This window comes from Oryctolagus cuniculus, chromosome 14 (genome assembly GCF_051225735.1).
Source record: "Oryctolagus cuniculus isolate XC-2025 breed Fujian yellow rabbit chromosome 14, ASM5122573v1, whole genome shotgun sequence".
NCBI lineage: Eukaryota > Metazoa > Chordata > Mammalia > Lagomorpha > Leporidae > Oryctolagus > Oryctolagus cuniculus.
Genome location: NC_142880.1, coordinates 57247444 through 57271277, shown reverse-complemented (window position 1 = coordinate 57271277; position 23834 = coordinate 57247444). Strand labels below are relative to the sequence as shown.

The following is a 23834-nucleotide window of genomic DNA, read 5'->3' as shown; positions in this document are numbered from 1 at the left end:
AATGATAATTTCATTTTTATAGATGAATAATATTCCATTGTGTGAGTATAATATTCATCCATCCATCTGATGATGAATACCTTGGTAGATTCCATATATTGAATATTGTGGACAGTGCTTCTATAAATGTGATGGTGGAGGTATGTCTTTGTTGGGTATATTTTCAGTAGGGGGATTGCTGGATCACATGGCAAGTCTATTTCTAGTTTTTTTTTTTTTTTTTTTTTTTTAAGAAATCTCTATACTGTTTTCTGCAATGGCTATGCCAATTTACCTTCTCATCAACAGTGATTAAAGGTTACCCTTTCTCCACGTCCTTCCCAGCATTCTTTTGGATAATAGCAATTCTGACAAGGGTGCAGTGATATCTCATGTGGTTTTGGTTTGGATTTCCTGGATGGCTAGTGATGTTGAGTGTTTTTTATATATTTGTTGGCCATTTGTATTTCTTCTTTGGAGAACTGTCTGTTGAGGTCCTTTGCACATTTCTTAACTGGATTTTTTGTTGTTGGTGGTGGTGAGTTTTTTGAGGTTTTGATGTATTCTGGATATTCTTTGTTGGATAAGTAGCTTACAAATGTCTCTTCATTCTATTGTTTCCTTTGATAGGCAGGAGCTTCTAAGTTTGATACAGTCCCTTTTGTTTAGTTTTGCTTTTGTTGCCTGTGCTTTGGGGGTCTTATCCAAGAAATCATCACCTATACCCATGATGTGAAATGCTTCTCCTACATTTTATTCCAGCAACTTCATAGTCTCAGGTCTTAAATTTAGGTCTTTGATTCATGTTGAGTTTAGTTTCGTACATGATAAGAAGTAGAGATCTAATTTCATTCTTCTACAAATATACATCTAGTTTTGCCAGCACCATTTCTTGAAGAAATTACCCTTTCTCCAATGTCTGGTCTGGACACTTTATGTATGTGGATTGATTTTTTAAAAGATTTATTTATTTATTTGAAAGTCAGAGTTACAGAGAGAAGGAGAGGCGAAGAGAGGACTTCTATCCAGTTCACTCCTAAGTTGGCCTCAGCAGGGGCTGGAGCCATGCCTATCCGAAGCCAGGAGCCAGGAGCTTCTTCCAGGTGTCCCATGCAGGTACAGGGGCCCAGGCACTTGGGCCATCTTCTACTGCTTTCCCAGGGTATAGCAGAGAGCTGGATGGGAAGTAGAACAGCCGAGACTCGAACTGGCGCCCATATGGGATGCTGGCACTGCAGGCATCAGCCTTACCTGCTACGCCACAGTGATGGCTCATGTCATATCCCTTTAATGCCTTAAGTTATTAAGAGTTGGCTTGTTTAAGTATATTATCCATTTTTAAGACTTTTGTGTTTCATCAATGTTACAAGCTTCATTTATATAAAACACAGACAGAAAAATAAGAAGTCCAATAAATAGGAATGGAGTTGTACAAGCATGTGATATGTTGAGTAAACACATTCCATTATTTTGTCATTAATAATCAGTGAATAGTTAAACATGAAATCAGTATTAAATGTGAATTTTTTTTATTCTAGAAGAAGAATATAATTTACACATTATCACATGGTTGACACATGCACATTACCAGTCACTGTACTGAGGGAGCTCCTAAGAATGAAGACTGGCAGAAGGAAAAGGATATGTACCAGAGGTAGTCAAAAATTAGGGGCAAAAGTAAGAGAGAATTCACTGAAGAGCTGTTTGTGCGAAAGCAAACCCAACAGTAAACACAGTGAAAAACTGAGTCAGACCACATCCCGGGTAACACCAACTTGCCATTTAGTTGTTACTGCACTATATAAGTGCATATATATAAGGATACTTCAAAAAGTTATTGAGAAAGTAAAATGAAAAGATATGCTTATTTTTGTGCAACAGTTTTTGAAATTCATGCATATGAAGGATATTCAAAATATGGAAAATAAATATTTGGAGAAAATTATGCATATTGCATAGATTAATTTATTCATGCAGTAACATGCAGAATCCCAGCCTTTATTCAGGGAAGTAAAGAATATTAATCAGCTAATTACCATAAAATTTAAAAATGTCATGACTGGACAATGCTTAGTTGAGGATAGCAACAATCCAATCCATTCAAGTATTTTCATAATTAAAATAATATAATTAATATAAATTTAGATCTCTAAATCCATTGTCTTGTGTTTAATTTTACATATGCAAATAGATATATACACACATGTAATAGTTATATATACACATAATAATAGTTATTAATTTTACAGAGTAAAACTCTAAGTTGTACAAAAATGCAATGCATTTATTTCTTTAAAGTCCTATTCAATTCATGAGCTTTCATTTATTCTGGGTTGCAGAAGTTTTATTTTAGGGTGACCCATGATTTCTATATTATCATTTCGGTTTTTCAAGTCCCATTCAATTTTAAACTTAGTCACTTAGGGTAAGTAGTCTCCCAGGTCAGTGTTTACTCCCTCTTCAACAATTTTATTCATTCCTCTTCTTTGGCAGCAGTTGGACTTGGGAGATTTTCCGCAGCTCTGGGTGTTGGAGGTGGTGTGTGAGGTGCAGGAGCTCTTTGGTCTTCGCTGGACTCTGCCAAGGTGTAATTTCCCCCTATGCTTTCGGATGTGACCTTTGTATCTCAGCTACATCTGCTACAAACGTCATTACTTTGACCTTAATTCCTGTTTCACTACCTACAAGACCTTCCCTCCTCTGAGAGCTATTTCTAATCTAAAGTTTGCTGGGATTGGTTTTTTCTTTTCTTCTTTTTTCCTGTTTGTTTTTTAAGAGCCAGAGCAGAGACAGAGACAGAGCTCTCATTCTCTAATTCATTCTCTGAATATTCATAATTGCTGGGACCAGGTGAAGCCAGGAATGGGGAACTCAATTTAGGTCTCCCGTGTCAACAATACGAACTCAATTAGTTGAGCCTTCACTGCTGCCTCTTATAATCCCCATTAGGAGGAAAGTGGAGTCAGGAGCTGGAGCCAGGTATTGAACTTAGATACTCCAATATGGGATGTAGGTGTCCTAACCAGTGTCTTAACTGCTAGGCTTAATGCCTGCCCCTGGAAAAATTTTTATTCTTTTAAAAGATTTTTTATTTATTTATTTAAGAGAGTTTTAGGGGAGGAAGAGAGGGAGAATATATGAATATGAGAATCTTCTACCCACTGGTTCACTCCCCAGATGACCACAACCACCAGCACTGGGACAGACTGAAGCCAAGAGCCAAGGACTTCTTCAGGGTCTCCCATGTGGGTGGCAGGAGGCTAAACACTTTGGCTATCATCCGTTGATTCTCCCTTGGAAACTTTTAGAAGCACAGTATTTAAGAGCTGCATAAAGTTTTCTATAATATAATGTATTTCATTCTTATTTACATACATTTTTCTAGTTTTTTCACAATTTTAAATAATGCTATGATGAACACTTTTTTTCCCTCATGAGGAGAGCATAATGAAACCATGAAAAGCTTTGGGAACACTGTGTTCTGTTTTACTGTAATGTGTGTTGGAGCCATATTTCTTGTGAGGCTTTTTATGTGTTAAAGCAATGAGTGCAGGTGCAGGTGTTTAACATAGTAGTTTAGGTGCCTGTGCCCAGTATTGGAGTGCCTGGGTTCGATTCCTTGCTCTGGATCTGGACTTCAGCTTCTTAACAATGCAGACCTCAGAGGCTTACAGTCATGACTTAAGTAACTGGGTAGCTGCCACCCATATGGTAGCATAGATTGAGATCCTGTATCCTTGCTTTGGCTCGGCTCAGTCCCAGCCATTGCAAACATTTGAGGAGTGAACTACATATGGGAGCTCTGTTTGTCTGTCTTTCTGTCTCTGTCTCTCTGTCTTTAAAATAAAAGTCAAAGCTAGTGAGTGCAGTTTAGCTGGACAGTGATCTGATGCCCAAGATTTGGGAATGAGATGTGGTCAACCCCGCCGAATTGAAACCCTGATTCTAGAAGTAATTTTGATTTTTGTGCTCCTTGCTGGGTGGGAACTTCTCTAGTGAGGATTCCTGTTATCCTCTTGTCTGTCCCATGTTGCACGGCCCTCTGATGGTTATCAGGTTGTTTTCCTTGATTCATGCAGTGTTAGACACCCAGTGCAAGGCGAGGGGACTGAGAACAATTGCACTGAGAGTTATGCATATCTTTACATGCTCTCATGAGCACCAAATGAAGAGAACATAGTACTGAACTTATTTATGATTGGCAACAGTAGTGCTGACAAACAGCACTAAGGCTGAAGTGGAGGCATAACTTTAACCAAATTATGTCATGGCTATTAGCTCTTCTCTGGTTCTTTTAGCCCTATGTTGAGATATTTTACGTGTCTAAGAATTATACACATCCAAGTTTCTTGCCACTTTTTAAAATATTTTTATAATTTTCTCTAATGCTAACTGCTACATGGTTGACTTAGGAAAAGTAGTGGCTGAAGAAAGTAATTAAACTAGAAGAACTTTGTGGTGAAACTTTTTTCAGACGTGACATAAAACCACAGAAACTCAAATTCTTGATGTTTTTATGTCTTGTTTCTGATTATATTTGCTCTTTGGACCCATTTATTTTCAGCTCTGTCTTTCAGCTTTAGGGATGATTTGATCCACTCATCTTTGAAAGAAGCATTCCAACAAGTTGCTGAGGTTGCATTATTTTCCAAATATATTGTAATTCTACAAATTGATTTTTAGCTTATCCTTAAAATTCATGTATGATATTCTATGTTCACTGACATCTTTTTTGATCACCAAAGGCAATTTTTTTATATATTTGAGTTTGCTATGTGAGATGATACTAATAACAATCACATATATATGCCATGTGTAAAAAATAAAAGTCATTTCATCATTGTAAACAAACTATATACAGTCACCCTCCTAAGGGTGCTTGGGGAATTTTACTCTAAGCATTTGATAAAATGAGCATGAGACAATTTTATGAGAAATTACTTTGGGACTGGTAGAATGGTAGTAATTTTTTTCTCCCCTTATTAATTTGGTAGCAAATGAGTTATGCAGGAGGATTTTTTTTTTTTGACAGGCAGAGTTAGTGAGAGAGAGAGAGAGAGAGAGAGACAGAGAGAGAAAGGTCTTCCTTCTGTTGGTTCACCCCACAACTAGCTGCCACGGTCGACGCATTGCATCCATCCGAAGGCAGGAGCCAGGTGCTTCCTCCTGGTCTGCCATATGGGTACAGAGCCCAAGCACCTGGGCCATCCTCCACTACTCTCCTGGGCCACAGCAGAGAGCTGGACTGGAAGAGGAGCAACTGGGACAGAATCTGGTGCCCCAACTGGGACTAGAACCTGGGGTGCCGGCGCTGCAGGTGGAGGATTACCCAAGTGAGCCGCAGCGCCAGCCAAGCAGGACGATCTTATCAACCATTTTGAATCAAGGATACAGAATCACTCTATTGGTTCTTATTTATGATTTTTATTGTAAATATTTGTATTTGAAAGAGAGGCTGACTGACTCAGAGAGAGGTAGAGGTCGCCTCCATCTGCTGGTTTATTTCTCAGATCTTCAGAACAGACATGGCTGGGCCAAACTGAAGTCAGGTCACTGGAACTCAGTCTGGTATCCAGTGTGGGTGGCTGGAGCTCAATGACCTGGCCCATCAACACTGTCTCCAGTGATGTGTTTCAGCAGGACACTGAGATCAGAAGCAGAGCTGGGACTTGGACCCAGGCACTCCAATATGGAATGGGAGTGATCCTAGCAGAGTGTTAGCTGATGTGCCAAATGCCCACCCTACTCTGTGGAGGACAGAGTAGAGAAGGAAAAGGGATGAAGTGGTATTAACTGGAGCCTAATGAACCTGCCCTCACTGCTATGGTTGTTTTGAGTAGGATCCAAGGAGCCCACACAATCAATAATGCTTCTGTTGTCTTCTTGCCTTCTTCTGCTCTCACATGAGCACCTCCACAGGCAAATCTTATGGGAACACAGCAGACAAGGGAGTCTGGGAAGTGCCATTTCCAGACTTCTACCCTGGCAGTTCCAGGAAGAATATAAGAAATAGACTTCAAGGCATGTGCTTCTAGCCTCCAACTTTTTGTTCTGAGTTACTTTGTTCCTCCCTTTCCTTCATGGGATGTAAGTATTCTAATTTAAAAATATTTAGAATTATATGAAAATATTTCTGGGGACGGTGCTGTGGTGCAGCGGGTTAAGGCCCTGGCCTGAGGCGCCCGCATCCCATGTGGGCACTGGTTCCAGACCCGGCTCCTCAACTTCTGATCCAGCTCTCTCCTATGGCCTGGGAAAGCAGTAGAAGATGGCACAAGTCCTTGGGCCCCTGTACCCTCATGGGAGACCTCAGGAAACTCCTGGCTCCTGGCTTCAGATTGGTGCAGCTTCGGTCGTTGCGGCCAATTGGGGAATGAACCAAAGGATAGAAGACCTCTCTCTCTCTCTCTCTCTCTCTCTCTGCTCTCTGCATCTCCTCTCTCTGGGTAACTCTGACTTTCAAATAAATAAATAAATCTTAAAAAAACTATTTCTAACTCCAGGACTATGTCAATTATGTCAGAAACATTTACAGGAGTCACTTAAAAGTGTCTAGCTAGAAATCTTCAGGTTATATGATTGTAAATTTTTTGATGAGAGAACATACTTAATATGGCTATCATTTTAGATACTAGAATTCTATTGTTCCTAGTAGAGGCACAAATAACTTAATTCGTATGACTGGATATTTTTCAGCTTTATTTACTTGGATTGTTTTCTGTTTCCCGATTTTCATAAATATGCATGCATCCATTTTTAACTGCCAGTATCAACATATGAGCTTAAGTGTTTGGCTTCTACATCAAAAACTATGGTTGATCAGCTTTTATCTTGACTGCCAAAATGTTTGGAAGAATTTTGGATTCTTCAGATGCATCATAAAATACATTCAGAACTGCCAGGCCCTCTAGTAGCAGAGAAAGAATTGCTCTGAACTGCACAAGGGTAACCAGGCAGGTGAGTCAACAGAATCTGAGTGGGAGGTCTTGGATTTCTCTGCAGCTCTTTGTCCCCAGAAGGGTTTCTTGTCATTTTGGCAATGGTTGACAGGACTCAGTTGAGCCCTGGCATGTACTGTCTCTCCTCTAAGTGTTTCTGACATAGCTGACATAGTCCTGGAGGCTTGTGACAAGTTTGTCAACCTAATGAACGGGTAACTGAGCCTTAAAACCACAGTAAAGGTCATGTAAGTTGCTCAAGGAAGGATGCAAAATCCAGGTAACCAGATAATAGTTTCAGAGTTGTTCTGTTTCTCTGCCTGCTGATAACACTTCAACAGACCAAAAAAAAAAAAAAAAAAAAAAAAAAAAAAAACAAACTTTCTGGAATAAGTATCCATCTTTGGTAGCACAGTGTTGCACATGCCTTATATATAGAATGAATTTTTTGAAGTTATTCATGCCATTCATCTCATGTGTTTATCTTCTTTTATGTATGGTATAGCCAGAACGCTGAATACTGTATGTGTAGGAGGCGTTTGGCCCTCTCTGGAAGGTTCCTGTGGTGATTGCTTCCCAGTAAATGGAACAGTGACTACTAAGTTTGCTGAAGTGAGGATTAACTAGAGTAATTACAATTGCGCAGTATTTTGCGCTTCAGGGGCAATGTTCTATGTGGAAATCACCAGGGCCTCTGACATTCAAGTTTTGTCACTCTATTTGAGCAGAATCATAATTTTCAATAACATTCAGACTAAAGTTTAGCCTTGGAAAGAAAAATAATGATTGTACCTCTCTGCAAAGTATTAAACAAAATTAAATTACTTTCTACCTTTCGTATTCTACCTCAAAGGTATGCTGTTTGGCTTTGCAGAGTAAGTCTACTTGAGTATCTAATTTGGAATGGAATTTTAATGTTTCAGTCCATTTTTCTTGGGGCTCAGAAAATCTATTATCCTAACTTTGTACACGAATTAGAACATTTCTAAATTCAGATAGGTTGTGATTGTTTATCTTGGAGTCTATAAAGTAAATGATATGTTTGCTCTCCTAGAATGCAGAGGCAGGAAAAGGTAATGGTCTAACAATCACAAGGTCTCCACATACCACAATCAAGTTATTAGTTATCCTACTTTTGGAGGAATCTTGCAATGAGTCCAGTTGAGAATATCCATCCTCCTTGATCCTATCTTCACTTATTGTTAAAAACTGGAAGGTGCATTAAAGGTGATCACATCCAGTGATTTTCACTTTTTGCCCCACAGGTAGGGATTAGGAGTGACACATGGAGTATGGATTGGAAGGGGATGGGTGCTAGGTGTGAGAATGAAGTTAAACACAGCTTTGTGCTCCACATTCTTTATAAGAGGAGTGGAATTGTTACTTCATTGCCTTTGTTGGGAATTTTGAGGATGTATAATTCTGCTGTTAACCAGTCCTTTACATTTCAAATAAAGAAACTTTACTTCAGAGAAACTAAATGGTGTCCTTAAGGCAAAGATCTGTTTAATGGCCAGTCAGATACAGAATCCAGATCCCCTGCATTCTGATGTAGTAATAATTCCTTTCTTAAAAAATTCAATGGATCTGATAGGATTTCTGATACCACTAGTGAAAACAAAACAAAACAAAATGCACAATCTTTCAAAGATTTTGCATTGTTTTTAGTGAAAGAACAGATGAACAATAGATATACACACAGCATGGGAGTCTAAACAAAGTAAGTATTTCAAGGCAGTCAAGAGAAGTTTCATGAAACGCCTATTTCCTTAGGGCCTTTCCTTTAAATTATTGGCAAAAATATCTAGAAACTTTCAAAAGGGTTTATTACATGTGGGGTTCTCTCTCAATCCTAGATTTCCATAAAATATGCTAATCAAATAAAATATTTAATTATGCACACACAAAATTTCTCATGCAGAATTTTGGATGTATCACACATCCCGAACTGTTTCTGATGAGTTTTTTTCTTTTTATCTGAATATTGTGAATCATGTTTTCCTTGCACTTGAACCTCAGAAGTGTACTTTGGTGGAATTTAACAACTGCTGTAAACAAAGAAAAATGATATAACAAGTAATGCCTTGTTCTGTGGCTTTAGGGAGGACTCAGCAATGGCATGAGTGACCCAAGGGCTTCTTCTCTTCATTGTCATGTGGCTGTGAGATGCTATAATCCTACAATGACTTTGACTTCAGGTATTCACAAAAAGGCATCCTTAGCATATAAGGGGGAAAAAACACCACCAGTTTTTCTTTGTTTAACTGATCTAGTGTTTATCTGCCAAAGATCCTTGATTATTTTGATATGTTAATTGACCTGACTAAATACAATGTATTTGGCTTATAATAAATAACATTCGTTAGGAATAGGTATTTAACCTAGCAGTTAAGATGCCTGTGACCCATATCGGAGTACCTGAGTTTGATTCCTGACTCTGACTGCAGCTTGATGCAGACCCTGGGAGACAATGGTAATAGCTCAGGTATTTGTGTTCTTCCATCCATTTGGGAGATCTGGATTGAATTCCTGGCTCCTGGCTTCAGCCAGCCCAGGCCCAGCTGTTGCAGGCATCTGGAAACTGTATGTATCAGAGAAAAAGAAAATAGTCTATTAGAAGTGGGCTGCCCATCACTGGGTGTGGGTGTACATATATGTGAAATAAAAACTTAGCATATGGAGGCTGGAGCTGTGGCATAGCTGGTAAAGCCGCCGCCTGCAGTGCTGGCAACCCATATGGTCACTGGTTTGAGTCCCAGATGCTCCACATCTGATCCAGCTCTCTGCTATGGCCTGGGAAAGCAGCAGAGGATGGCCCAAGTCCTTGGGCCCCTCCACCCATGTGAGATACCTGGAAGAAGCTCCTGGCTTCAGATCGGCTCAGTTCTGGCAGTTATAGCCATCTGGAGAGTGAACCAATGGATGAAAGATCTCTCTTTCTCTATCCCTGTCTCTCTTTCTCTCTGCCTCTGCCTCTCTGTAGCTCTGCCTTTCAAATAAATAAATACATAAATCTTAAAAATGTTTATTTTGGTGCAAAAAAATGGGAACTCATGCACAGTTTTTTCATAATACACATTTTTCCAATAACTTTTTCAATATCTCTCATAGGCATGGATTTCAAAATTTCTTTCCACCAAAATAAATATGTCTTTTACTTCTATTATCCAAAACTATTTTAAGGTATCTTTGTATATTGTTCTAAGTAGGATCACCATGAAAAATGAAATGGAAAGAAGAGGTAAATCTGTTGGCTAATTACAGAATAAAATAGAGTATTGCTTTTGTGTTTGAATGATGCAAATTAATTGTATGCATTGAGTTATCATATTGATAATCAATAAAACTTTATTTCTATCCAGGGAGCAAATACTGGGAAATAAAGTAGTCTAGTCCCTGCCTTACTGCAGTTGATTTCAAAATCATAATCAAAAAGCCTTCTGCTTAAAACTTTTGCATGACTGTGGAAGTTATTCTCTAAAGTTAGAAAGAAATCAAAATCTCTAACCAGAGTATCCAGTGATTTACCATTATGCTGCTTTTGAAGTGAACAGAAGGAAATGTCATTTTGGCTTTCATTTTCATGAAGTTTTACAATGTTACTTTTCCCCCATTAAACATGAAATGATTTCAAACTTTGTAAAACAGACTATGAAAGCTGCAGGCTCCTCCATATTTTTTGGCAATTTAATTTCCTTCTGTCCTGATTCTATTAGAGGAACATAAATTATAACAAAGATTTAATAAAGTGGACAGTTAAGTGGATTTAGTCTATTCTTTTCAGAATAAATAAGATTAACCAGATAAGATGCAGATTTGAAAAAAATATTTTAACTGATAAGGTAAATCAGAAATCAAAAACATCTCTGAAACTACACAGTCAGATAAGGGAAATAATTTCAAGAGTATTGAGCAAAATAGTAATGATTTTTTTCAAAAAATATAATTAACTTTTAGAAAGGCTTTGTGACAGTGGAGTCTTTGTCAGTTAACAGAATCAGGCACATTCCTGAAAAGCAAATAATGAAAAGCAAATACTGTTGTATTCAGTCTCTAGGGAAGGAAGACTGTCTAAATTTTTCTTTCCATCTTTGAAATCTGCAATTTCTCTCCTTGGTTATTACTTTTTATTTCTCATCCTGCAGACTAGCATAACACATTAAATCACCAAAATAAATATTTAGCACTAGGAAAATTTAGAGCAGCACTAGCATGTAGTAACAGGAAGAGTTCTCTATTTATACAGTGAACTGGGAGCCGATTTTAAGCATGGTGAGCAGGAGGGAAAAACAAACAACTTTATGATTCTTGAGAGCATTTTGCAAGTCCTCAGACCTAGCCTAACAAAGATTGGAACTGATTTTTCTCTGGTTGTTAGCAGATTAGCACATTCCTGGGGGAAAAATGCCCAATAGATAGCTGACTAAGCAAATATTAGAACAGAATTTAATAGAATAAAATTAAATTACAATTCACCTCTATGGGACAAACTTGGTTTGAGTTAAATTCTTTGAAAGTATTCATTTATTTTGCTAAGAAAAAAAAATTGCTTTCTGCTTTTTTGCTTATTGTGTGTAAAATTACCTTGGAATCCAAACTAAAATATCATAGCTTTCAGGAATCACTCTGAATCAATTTTGAGCAACATTATTAATCTGTAAGTAAGGTAATATTATGTTTGTGTATTTCTTGTATGGGAAGGACAGTGATGAGCCAACTATTGCTAAAAGATATTTGACCTCCAATTCCTTTAAAGGGCACTTGGTTTGGGTTGCAAAAGAGCTTTTGGGAAGAGCTAGGATCTGTAGGAATAATAACTCCAATAAGTAATGACTGCTTCTATTTATAGTTTATTATAAATATAGTTCATTAAAGTCAAGGCAACATCAAAAGCTCTCCGTAACCAGTGAACCAGCCTAGCTCTGGGGACAAGGATGTTTAAAACTTCAGAATGATTCATGGAGTAATGATTCTGATTCTGCTTAGTCCCTTCAAATTTAGTCAACTTCAGGATCATGAAGCAAAAGTTAAAATATAGCTGAATGACTCAAAGGACAAGGGTAAAGATTTATTTAGTATTAAACATCTAAAACTCCATATGAGTATTTATTCAAATGAATAAAAAACAGTTATAAATCACAAGTCATTTGAGTTTGCCATTTTAGTTCCGAAGAAATTTAGGAAGTCAGTATAGTCATAAGTTATCTAATATAAAGTTATATATATATGTGTGTGTGTGTGTGTGTGTGTGTCTGTACATACATGTGTATATGTGTACTTATTCTTTTATTGATTGACCATATATTAAGGAAAGGTTTGTTATTTCTCCAAGTTTTCAAGTTTTTCATTTTATAATTAATTATTCATAATGACTGACATAAATTTGATAGACAAGAATGATTCTACATCAGGCACATATTTTCCAAAGAATTCTCACAAATGCTTTTTGCTAGCATTTTAATCTCCTAAAATGTAACATTTATTAAAAAAACGAATTTCAAGAGCATAAACAGAGATTAATAACTAACAACCTTGGAGTATTACCTTCTAAAGAGTATAATTTTTAATAAAATTGCTTTATTATAATCTCAAAATAAATGGTAAGTATCCCTGTTTTTATTTCTGACTTACAAAGAAACTTACCAGGCCTAAAAAATCAAAAGCAAAAGCAAAAAACACCCAAGTAGGGGTGGCTCCAGCCCAAACAGTGCCTCCAATATGTCAAAAATGGACTCTAAACCCTGGGAAGCACATGTCCAGATTTGAATCTGGTAGAAATTTCCCCCACTTTTGCTGTCATCTGAAGTCAAATCTGTGGGATCTCTCTGAAGGCAAACAAACAAACAAACAAACAAACACTATTGAAAGCATCCTTTCTACATTGTTTTGTTTTGCTTTGTTTTGTTTTTAAGCGGGAACCACTCAGACTGCGTCCTCCCCCTCTCGCTCCCCCGGGGAAGGTGAGAACGATCATCAATGGCAAATGGCAGCCGCAGGGAGGCAGCACCAAGAGCTGGCTTCACGCTCAGGAGACGGCGATGTGCCTCCTCCTCGTGGTTTCCGGTGCTCTACATGTTCAGAGAAACTTCTCTAGTTGCGAACTATAGAAATGATCCCTGAAAGTATAGTCTTTCTACATTGTTTTGAATATAAACATGCACTCGAGCCTCCAGAGCACCTCCCTTCCTCCCCATCCCACACACACACTAAACTTCAACAGAAGTTTTGCCAGATTAAAGCTACTGGATGCCTTTGACACTGAAGGCGGTTCTTTCTGGAACCACTTTTAGTCAACATCTCCCTAGAGGGTATTTTTTTAAAGGTAGATAATAGATCACCCACGAATATGTTTACATGTGTTTCTAATATATAAACTGATGTGCATGTGTGTATTTATCATGCAGAAGAGTAGAGCAGACATATTTTCTGGTGACACTGGGAAATGGTCTTGTCAGTCAGCTAACACAGTGTAGCAGGAGGAAGACGCAGACTTGGGATTTTTTCTATTCTTCCCCGACAGTGGGCAGACAGAAGGGTTAAAGTGCACGCAGTTTGCTTTGCGACTCCAGTTGTGTAGGAAAGCAGTGGATGCTGAGACCCGTGCATGTTCCTGTCTGATGGACATCGATGGTCCTACTTCTTCCCGAGGCACAGTAGGTGGACACTTGCCGTGTTTTCTGCACACTATTCCACAGCAGTCCTGCCTAGGGTATGAATCTGTGAGGGAACAATGGCTCTCAGATTCACAACAAAAGTGCTGGCTTCTCGGCAACACTTTCTTCTGGGAGAAAATCATTTGCTTTTTTTTTTTTTCCTTTGTGTGTATGTATACAGATACTTTATAACATGGTGCTGAAGTTTTGAAGGAATTTCAATTTATGCAAAATGAAGAAAGGGAGGAAAATAATAGTGATGGTGATATTAATATAAAACCACACTTTGAAAGGCCTGAATTGGCACTGTGTTTATTACAACGCTAGACATCATATCAGTCATCCCTCGAAAGGTGTTTAAAGTGGGCTTGGGAGGTTTGAACCAAACCCTATTAGTATTTAATCAGCCACAGTTTAGGACATACTGGCATGTTTTTCTAGAGAGAAAGAAAAGAAGAAAATGAAAGTGAAGATCTTCTTTAATGATAGCAGTTTGACTGACCCTGTGGGAAGAGATAGATTTATTTTTAGAGCAATGTAGGGTCTGACCTTTCATGTTCCAATGCACCCTGGCATAGTGGGCTTCCCTGTTATCTTTTGCTTCTGCTTGTCCCCTAGAGGCAAGTCCCTCCTATGGAGAACCAGATTAAGGGGAATCTTGGAAGGAAGAGACAGGCAGGAATAAACTGGAACTAAAGCCCTTAATATCCATGAAGTGATTAAAATGCAGCCATGCCCGACAAGAACACACTGCTGTTATCAAACAGACATTGACAACTTCTTTGAACTCAACTCAATGGTATAAGGGGAACATAAAATCTTTTTAACTTTGGGGTGTCTCCAGGAAACACACTCAGATTTCTCGACACACACTGGCTACAACCACACATTACCCGGAGCTGACAGCAATCCCACACTTGGCTTCCCCTCTGCCAAATTGAGTCTAGGGCAGCATCCAGGCAAGAAGCGTGCTGCCAGCTCTGTAGATGGACTGGCTGGTTCATCTGCTTGCGGTGGTGCAAAACTTGGCAAGTCAAAATACACACCTGACCTCAGAGGGCATCTATCTTAATCCACTACTGTGGATGATCAAAAACACTCTTGCAAAAACTAGATTGTTTCTTGAATGTCATTTCAAAGAAACTCATAGAGAGAAGACATTTTCTTCTATTTCTGCATTTGCTATTATGCTGAAGAAATACTTGGCCTAAATGTTCGTTTGTTTTCTTTTACGGAGGGGGAGCAGAAGGTTAGAAGAATCTCCATGCAAAATGAATATGGCATTTTATGGCCATGTTTACTGTAGAAGAAAACAATATCAAAGAAAAGCAACAAAATATCTTACTCTATTTGGTTTAGTTTTCTCTTTTCTAAATTTCTAAATTAACAACTAGTATCACTGGGCTCAAAATAGAATTAATAATTGCAAATAAAAATATTTACATTTTAAAAGATGGACACTTAAGCTGCACATCTGTGCTAGCCAAACTTTTTTTCACATGCTCCTGTGAAGGCTGACTTCACTAAACCATCAAAAATCTTAGAGGCTTATGCAGCTATTAAAGTACCAGTGTGGTGCTTGAAAGGGCCTCCTGGGGCCATGGAGAAGCAGAGATGGTGGCAGTACATAGAATAATGTGCCTTTGGAAGAGCTGGCATTGAGAGGCCTGGTCAGTAGTGTACTGTCACAGGGTGTCATTTATCGAAATTTAGTACTAGTGAGAGCATTTAAAAGCTTGTCAGTGAGAAAGTTTATTTGTTATTTCAAATGACATGGGGTTTACATCATAAAGAGTCTGGCACACTGCTGGCTGGCAGAGTCAACAATATGTGAAATAGACAACAGATCGGTGATGCTCAGAGTATATTCACCACCACCAGTGCACCTGGGAGGAGGACCTTCCGACCCTCCCTTTTCCAGCAATCACGACTCCCTTGTATCACCTTGTAGCACCTGTAACACCTCAATGGCTAGTCTTAGAATACTTCCTGAGTGCAAACTCCTCAAAATGTGGACCAAAGTTACTCAAAGATTGTACTAAAACATTCTCATTTTTCATTATCATATTATGCCTAAAATGGAATGACTCTGTTAATGTTTATATTAGTTGTAATGTATCTTTTTTAAAACAAATAAATATAATTCCCATAGGTCAGTAGTTCAATTGCCACCACTCTCTCAAATCTCCGAGGGGAGAATTGGCTAAAAATGCTTGTTAAATGTAATTCTGGGTCTGAATTAGGAAAGATAATGAGCTGATAAGTACTCAGTGCACTTTATGTATAATTAATAACTCAATCTTCAGAGTCTTTGAGATGTGGTAATGTATCATATTTTCTGATTATAAAGTATTCTTAATAAAAAGAACTATCTACATGGCTCACATTTCTGCCTTCCAATATTCCTATTTTTCAAAAAGAACTCCTGAAGTCTGCACTAAAAACATTCTTCTTAACCAAAACCCATTTATACCATTAATAAAATATATGCAAAAATGTCAACAAAATGCTTTTATCTTTCATAATCAGAACCATCACAAGATGCAGTAAATTTTGCAATGCGTTCATTATTTATATGTATATGCTCTTTGTTTCCACTCTCTTTTCCTACTTGGCTGTTTCCAGTATGATGGATGGAGATGTTAGAAAACTCAACTTACTCATAAATACGTGGAAGGGCCCTAAATGAAATCCTGAGAGTCTGGTTCAGAGCGTAGCCACCTAACTCCCTGCTCACAGACTTTTCTAGGATGTATCGCTTGAACAACCAGTCCAACTCAGAAGCCTTTCCTACTTTGCAGCTTTTGCTGAGATTTGAAATGGTTAAAACTACCAGATAAGAGACACCACAATGAGTAAGCAGCTGCGTGTGTGTGTTTCTCTTTTATAATATGTATTTTTTCATTTTAATTGGGCACTTGGCATAAGTGCTTCTGAAGCTAAGTAGTGTTCTTAAAGAAAAAAAGAAGAAAAATAAAGGTCAGCACTACCCCAACATGATTAAACAGAAATACTCCATAATGAGAGGTTATACTGCTACTCTACCAAACATGAGAAAACTGCATTTGGGATATTAAAACAGCTTGGATGTTATCCAAACAAAAAAGTGTGGAAAAGTACAGAGAAGTAGTTCTAAAAATAATATAGGGTCTTGGTAATATGAACTCTGAAGAGAGATTAAGTGAATAGATAGTGTTTAGCTCCTCAAAACTCACTTAGGTAGGTGGAGAAAAACAACTTAATAGAAAATAATATATCTGAAAGGGAAACACAGAAGTGTGAAAACAACTGGAGATGCGACCAGTCAGAAGCAAAACAAAAAATAATAAACATAACATCTTTAACAATAAATTTCAGTGGAGCAATATTCTCAGAGAGTAAATGCAATGAAGTAATACAAGAATACACTTAATAAAGTCGTTCTTTCTTCCATAGCCAGCAATGATCTTGGGAAGATTTTATCTTGCACTCCATCAAGATCAATTAAACATCCATACATTGGTTCAGAGGATGGCCCTAGGAATAAAGATACCTGGTGGTTCTTTAATTTTCAGTAATTAAAAATTGCTCCCTCTTTAATTAAAATAATCCACTTGTAGTTTTCTAAATGTTTGTTATTTTGAGGGTGAGAGAGTGGCAGATGAAAGAAAGGAAGAAGAAAAGGAAGGACGGGGTTGTAAGCCTGATTACCAATTTAGTTTGCTAAATACACATCGTTCCTGAAGACAAAAATCAATTAATCATTATTTCAAACATTCTGGCCCCTTATTTGTATCCTATGAAAAGTCCCAGATTTTAGGACCAAAGAAAGTTCATTTATCTATATTCAAGAGTTATAAGAATGATAGCAGAAATACTTGTAAAGCTTTCAGGCAAGACGAAAAAAAGAAAGGAACATATAAAAAATTGTAATTCATTCAGTCTGAGCATTTCCTAATAAGCAATATATCCATGAATACCCACAAGTAAGAGCCACATAAAGTCTTTCCAAATATTAGGGTTATGGGAGACCACTTGAGCTAAGCAAACTCAATAAATCACTGCACATTGTGGAAATCGTCCAAGTGCCCTTTTCTGTCTCCTTTTCTGACACTGCAAAGCTTCAGTGACCTAACATTAGTGAGAGAAATCATGATGCTTATCTAATCATGCATAAACATATGTTTAACGATATGTTAGATACATAGAAATATTCTTCATTCTGAAAAATAGTCCAGCCTAACAGGTGGCGGGGGAGGGGGAAGATGAGTTAAAAGGAAAACAATGCTACTTAAGTAATTCAATATAATAACAAAATTGCCATCATTATTAATATATATTCAATTGATAGCTTCCACTTATCCTTCAAAGTTCAGCTAAAAAGTTATTTCTCCCAGGAAACTCTTCCTTAACAGAAATGAAGTCGGGGACCTTTAATGTAAATTTTTACTGACCCTTCTGCTCATTTCTAACAAAGTACATGTACTTATATGCTGTGTTAATTTTTGTCCACTCTGTTTGTTACCTGATATCAGAGATTGTGTCATTTGTATAGATAAATTTCTAATAAGAAAAAATACAATTTTATGACTGGCATGTTGAAAAAGTGTCCCAATGATTCATTGAATTAGTAACAGACACAATGTCTGCTTAATACATGTTACTTAGTTTTCCTGAATTGCCAAATGCCCAAGTGCTTGAGGGAGGGGCAGGCCTTTGTCCCAGCAATGCAGACACCACTTGAGATGCTCACATCCCACATCAGAGTGCCTAATTTCCTGTTCCACTTCCGCTCACCATGCAGCTCTCTGCTGTTGTGAACCCTGGAAGGCAGCAAAGGATGGCTCAAGTACTACTTGAGTCCCTGTCACCCACGTGGGAAACTCAGCTGGGTTCTGGACTCTTCGGCCTAGTGCAGCCCCAGTTGTTTCCAGCATTTGGGGAGTGATCCAGTCTGTGGAAGATTTCTCTCTCTCTCTCTCTCTCTCTCAAACAAATTGAAAATAAATAAACAAAAATTTTAAAAATAAAAATGCTTAAGTGATACAGAGGTCAAACAACACAATAACTACTGTTTATTCATTCACTTTCAGACAATTCACATATATACGTTCAGTGTATCCTACATGCTCAAAATTGTATTAAGTATTTTGAATCTAAAGACAAGCTCTATGAAGTTCCCCATCCTGCCAGTAGCGGGGGAGATGGATACCAATCACACAGTGGCAAAATTGCAGTGATGTAAATAGTATAAAGAGATGCACTAGGGAACGGTGTCCTCTGGAGCCAGAGCTTTTCCTGAGACATTCACAGTGCAGTCTAAAGCTGAAGAAGAGGAGCTGGTTGAGGCAGAGGGAGATGGAAGATGCAATGGAAGCTCCAGGTAAAGGGAGCAGCATCCAAAAATCACCTGTGATAGGATGAAACTGAGAGGGCCCGGAGGGTGAGAGTTCAGGATATAAGCAGAGTGTCCTGAGACAGAGGTGGGGAGACACAGGTGACCAGACCCTGGCAACCCTTAGAGGTTGTGGACTCCTCTAAGCAGAGTAGTAACTGTCCTCTCTGACTGCAGAGTGGAGAGCAGATGGGATGGTAGGTGGGGTGGCTGTGCAAAGACCTTCTGGAGGGTTTCAGGTGGTCCAGACAGACCATCTATCATACTACCTGTGGCATAGGAAGAAGAGAAAGATGCTCATGGGGAAGAATCTATAGTACTCATGGATGCAAGGGATTCACTTACAACATGTAAATTATAGCCAAGATTCATTGATGAGCTGTAGCTTGTGCTTTAGAGATACAGAGTTTTGTTTTTGATGAAAGAATACTGATAGTTTTTCAACTCCTGGTCCACAACATGAACTTCAGAAACCCTTTCTTTCACATAACATCTAGAATGTATCAGAACATATGCTAAGTTTTTTTTTTTAGAGATTTATTTATTTATTTGAAAGAGTTACATAGAGAGAGAAGGAAAGGCAGAGAGAGAGAGAGAGAGAGAGAGAGAGAGAGAGAGAGGTCTTCCATCCCCTGGTTCACTCCCCAATTGGCTGTAATGGCCGGAGCTGCACTGATCTGAAGCAAGGAGCCAGGAGCTTCTTCTGGGTCTCCTACATGTGTGCAGGGGCCCAAGGACATGGGCCATCTTATACTGCTTTCCTAGGCCATAGTAGAGAGCTGGATTGGAAGTGGATAGCAGGACCTGACACAGAGTCATATGGAATGCTGGCACTGCAGGTAGCAGCTTTACCTGCTATGCCACAGTGCAGGCCCCCAAAACAAACATTTTAATTCTGTCTTCCATGAACTTTTTGTAGTAACTGAGTATATAAAATGTGCATTGATTCAAGGAGAAATAAAAAATTGACATAGGGAAGAAATTACTGGAGAAATTGTATTACTATAATTTGTTGTGTCTAGTCTGTAAACTAAATCAATGGAAAACTGAATTAATTTCACTGCCCAAGAACTATATAAATAGCACTATCTGTTGTCATTATTTGGGAGTGGTAAATTTGACATTAAAAATAGTAAATGGATGGCTGTTTGGCTCAGCATTTAAGATGTCAATAATGTCACTTCTTTCCATACTGGAACGCCTTGAATCAGTCCCTTGTTTGAGCTCCAATTCCAGCTTCTTTCCACCACAGACTCTGTAAGACAGCAGGTGGTGGCTCAAGTGTTTGGGACCCTGCCACCCATGTAGAAGATGTGTATTGAGTTCTTGGTCCCCATCATTGGACTTGCCCAGTCTTGGCCATTGCAGGCATTTGGGGTATAAACCAGTAGATGGGTACTTTATCTGTCTCTTTTCAAATAAAAAAAAATGTAGAATTATAAGTGAGTTTCTTGGTGCCCATACCTTTGTGAAACAGCGTGAGCTACACATTAGGTTCTTTTGGCTGCCATTAATTTAATGAACATTTATTAGATGCCTATTGTGTGTGGAGCAGTGAGGGGTATAGTAGAGCACTCCCTAAACTGGTTACTCCAAAATTGCTACAGGACCCTCCCCCCACCAAACTGGGTCAGCTTGCTCCAGGAACAGCAAGCCAATCACTGACATCAGGGTGGCGGATGAATGTAGGTATTTTTTGCAAAGTGCAGAGCAAGTAGATGGGCAGCTACTGCTCAATTCATAGGCTCCTCAAATGGTGAGGGGCAAAGGCTTTTATAGGTTGAAGTTGGAGTTGAGTAGCATATGTTCATCTTATGTGCAAGCCCCTAGTTGGTCTGTAGTGCTGATGGACTGCCATTGATATCACGACATCATGTTCTTTTAGGAATTTTGTGGGCCTCAGTCAGGTGATCTTTACTTCTTGCTTGGGGCATGGTGTTCCTGGAAAAAACAGCCTTTCAGGCAAAATTGGATATTAACATGTTATCTGTAATGGTGATAAATGACCCCATGAGTTATGTGTTCAGGAACACTGTAGGGCTGGCTATACTACCTCTTCAATTCACTGAGTAAATTTAGTAAAAGTAGGGCAAGGAAATGTTAAGCTAAAGGAGGCAAGCTAGAACACTATGGGAGAGTGGGAGTTGATAGTATCTAATATCTGCGTCAAAGACACTGCACAGGGTCCCTGTTTTAGGGGCAAAGGACATCCAACGTAGACTGAAGTATTGTGGACAAACAGCCATATTTAGGGCTGCCCAGATGCTTCAAAATGACATGAGATCACTTACTTAGTAACAAAGGGAGAAAGTCAAATGCACCTACTAAAATGTAAATACAGAGATATGGGCTATAAGTGATTAAGATCATCCATTCTTTTTTTTAAGATTTATTTTATTTATTTGAAAGAGTTACAGAGAGAGGTAGAGACAGAGAGACAGGTCTTCCCTCCGCTGGTTCACTCCCCAGATGGCTGCAACGGCTGGAGCTGAACTGATCCAAAGCCAAGAACCAGGAGCTTCTTCTGGGTCTCCCACATGGGTGCAAGGGCCCAAGGACTTGGGCCATGTTCCACTGCCTTCTCAGGCCACAGCAGAGAGCATCCAGGATTAGAACCGGTGCCCATATGGGATGCCGGCACAACAAGCCAGGGCTTTAACCTGCTGTGCCACAGTGCTGGCCCAGATCATCCATTCTTTTAACATTTTTAAACCATAAGGCTGAATTCTGATTTTAAAAAAATAAAGTTGTATATTTTCAGATGCTCACTTAGCCTAAGTACTGAAGACTAAATTCTGTGTTCAGCTATTTGGCTGTTGTTAGCAGTGATGCATGAAGCAGAAAGAAAACAGCTTGATTTCCATAAGTTAGGCAAACTCTGGAGAGCTGGGAATGGCAGGGAGGCAATTGGTTCCCAAAATAAACTGACCGAACCGGAAGCCAAAATTAAATAGAGTGTATAAAGACACCCCAGGGATCCTCTTAACAATGTACTAGTTATGAACTAACTATTGTCATTATTAGTACTGCTAATGAAGAAACCATAGGAGAAGGCAAGCAATGCTTCTCTCTGATTACTGTGGGCTTCCGGTTTAGCTAGCTAAGGCACTCAATGATCCTTTAAAAAATGAATTTACTCAAATGTCTTTCCGCTATTAGTGAAGATACCATTAGACATGGTTTAGCTTCTGAAAGCATGAAGACAGTTTGGCTAATGATGGCTGAAACTGATGGATAAAACTACATCCTTAGACATTCATAGATTTTTATTTTATCAAGTCTTGTGACTTAATAATGATTTTAGTTTCTAATATGTTTTTCAAAAAAGAACCCAGGTATGTGATTAATTGCTAATTCCCATGTAGATATAAGTCCATTGAGTTTGTTAAATCTTTTCAACCATTTCTGGTGCTGGACATTTTAGAAAAAAAATTTCTCAATGGTGGTTTTAAGTTCACAACAATGGAAGTCAATTGATATGCAAAATGGTGCTGACACAAAGGATAAAAATAACATTACTAAGAATGCTAAAGATTTGTTTTGTGAGTCAAATAAAAACTAATGCCTGGAATACCTGTGGAAGTAATTCTTTATCCTGCCTTCCTCAGGTTCAAAGAAGTTAAAACTTCCTTCATTGATTCAGTCCCCATACACTATTATTCATGCATTTATTCATTCAATTCTCAGCATATTTAGATCTGTACCACATACCAAATCAGTTGAATAAAAATATGTGACTAATAAATAACAGCAATAATATTTCTTAAACTGGGAAACTTGGAGTTCAGGATACTGATTAAGGAGATGACAGAAGATACCGAACTTTATGAACTGGGGTCCCCCGTTGCCACCTACTGACTGAACTCTGGGAAGTTATCTATGCCTCAGTTTTCTTACTTGCAAAATGAAAATATGAGAAAAGTACTCAGTCCCTAGGTTTATTGTGACCCTTAAGTGACATCTGAAAAAAACACATTTTGAACTGGGTAAGTCTCATTGTAAGTGAACAATAAGTATTAAAAATTATTGCTTATTTTAAAGTTAGTTCACTTTTTGAACAATTAGAGTGAAGCAGATAAACAATGTGAATGAAGCTGGATTATAATTGCTTTTTTTGTTTTAAATATTTATTTTATTTGAAAGAGTTACAGAGAGAAGAGAGGCAGAGAGAGAAAGAGAGAGGTCTTCCATCCTCTGGTTCACTCTCCAATTGGCCGCAATGGCCAGAGCTGCATGATCTAAAGCCAGGAGCCAGGAGTTTCTTCTGGGTCTCCCACGTGGGTACAGGGGCCCAAGCACTTGGGCCATCTTCTGCTTTCCCAGGCTATAGCAGAGAGCTGGAAGTAAAATAGCCAGGTCTCAAAGTGGCTCCCATTTGGGATGCCGGTTTTTCAGGCCAGGATGTTAACCCGCTGTGCCACAGTGCAGGCCCCTATAATTGCTTCTTTAAGAACTATGATGTTGAGTTTCCACAATATGGTATCCTTTTAATTTATAAACTACATATATCTTCAGTTTCTATTATAAACAATCATAGTAGCTATACAGTTAATTATAGGTTTGTATGGATTGCTTGTGAATGTTGCATGGCTGTCCACATTTTATTTATTTATTTTAGAAGCTTTATTTATTTAAAAGTTATAGAACAAGAGACACAGAGAGAGAGAGAGAGGTCTTCCATCCAGTGGTTTACTCCCCAAATGGCTGCAATGGCAGGAGTTGAGTTGATCTGAAGCTAGGAGCCAGGAACTTCTTCCGGGTCTCCCACGTGGGTGCAGGGGCCCAAGGACTTTGGGCCATCCTCTGCTGCATTGCTAGGTATATTAGCAGGGACCTGGATCATAAGTGGAGCAGCTGGACCTGGAACTGGCACCCATATGGGATGCCAGT

The 23834-nt window shown here is 38.6% G+C and overlaps 1 long non-coding RNA gene and 1 other non-coding gene across 16 annotated transcripts in view; one reads left to right on the top strand and one right to left on the bottom strand.

Moving 5' to 3' along the window:
• The window catches only part of LOC149122331 (uncharacterized), a 375722-nt gene that overhangs the window by 121036 nt on the left and 230852 nt on the right, over nt 1-23834 (top strand). The window contains exons 3-4 of one of the 15 annotated variants that reach the window (XR_016220698.1): nt 962-1095; nt 2473-2642. The exons of 13 other annotated variants lie outside the window; for them this stretch is intronic. This is a non-coding gene — a long non-coding RNA (uncharacterized LOC149122331). Of the gene's footprint in view, nt 1-961; nt 1096-2472; nt 2643-12829; nt 13631-23834 lie in introns of those variants that run through there. One more of the 15 variants, XR_016220700.1, reaches the window with a different exon arrangement.
• LOC127492903 (small nucleolar RNA U3) lies at nt 12835-13049 on the bottom strand. Its single transcript, XR_007922723.1, has one exon. It is a non-coding gene; the product is annotated as a small nucleolar RNA U3 (small nucleolar RNA).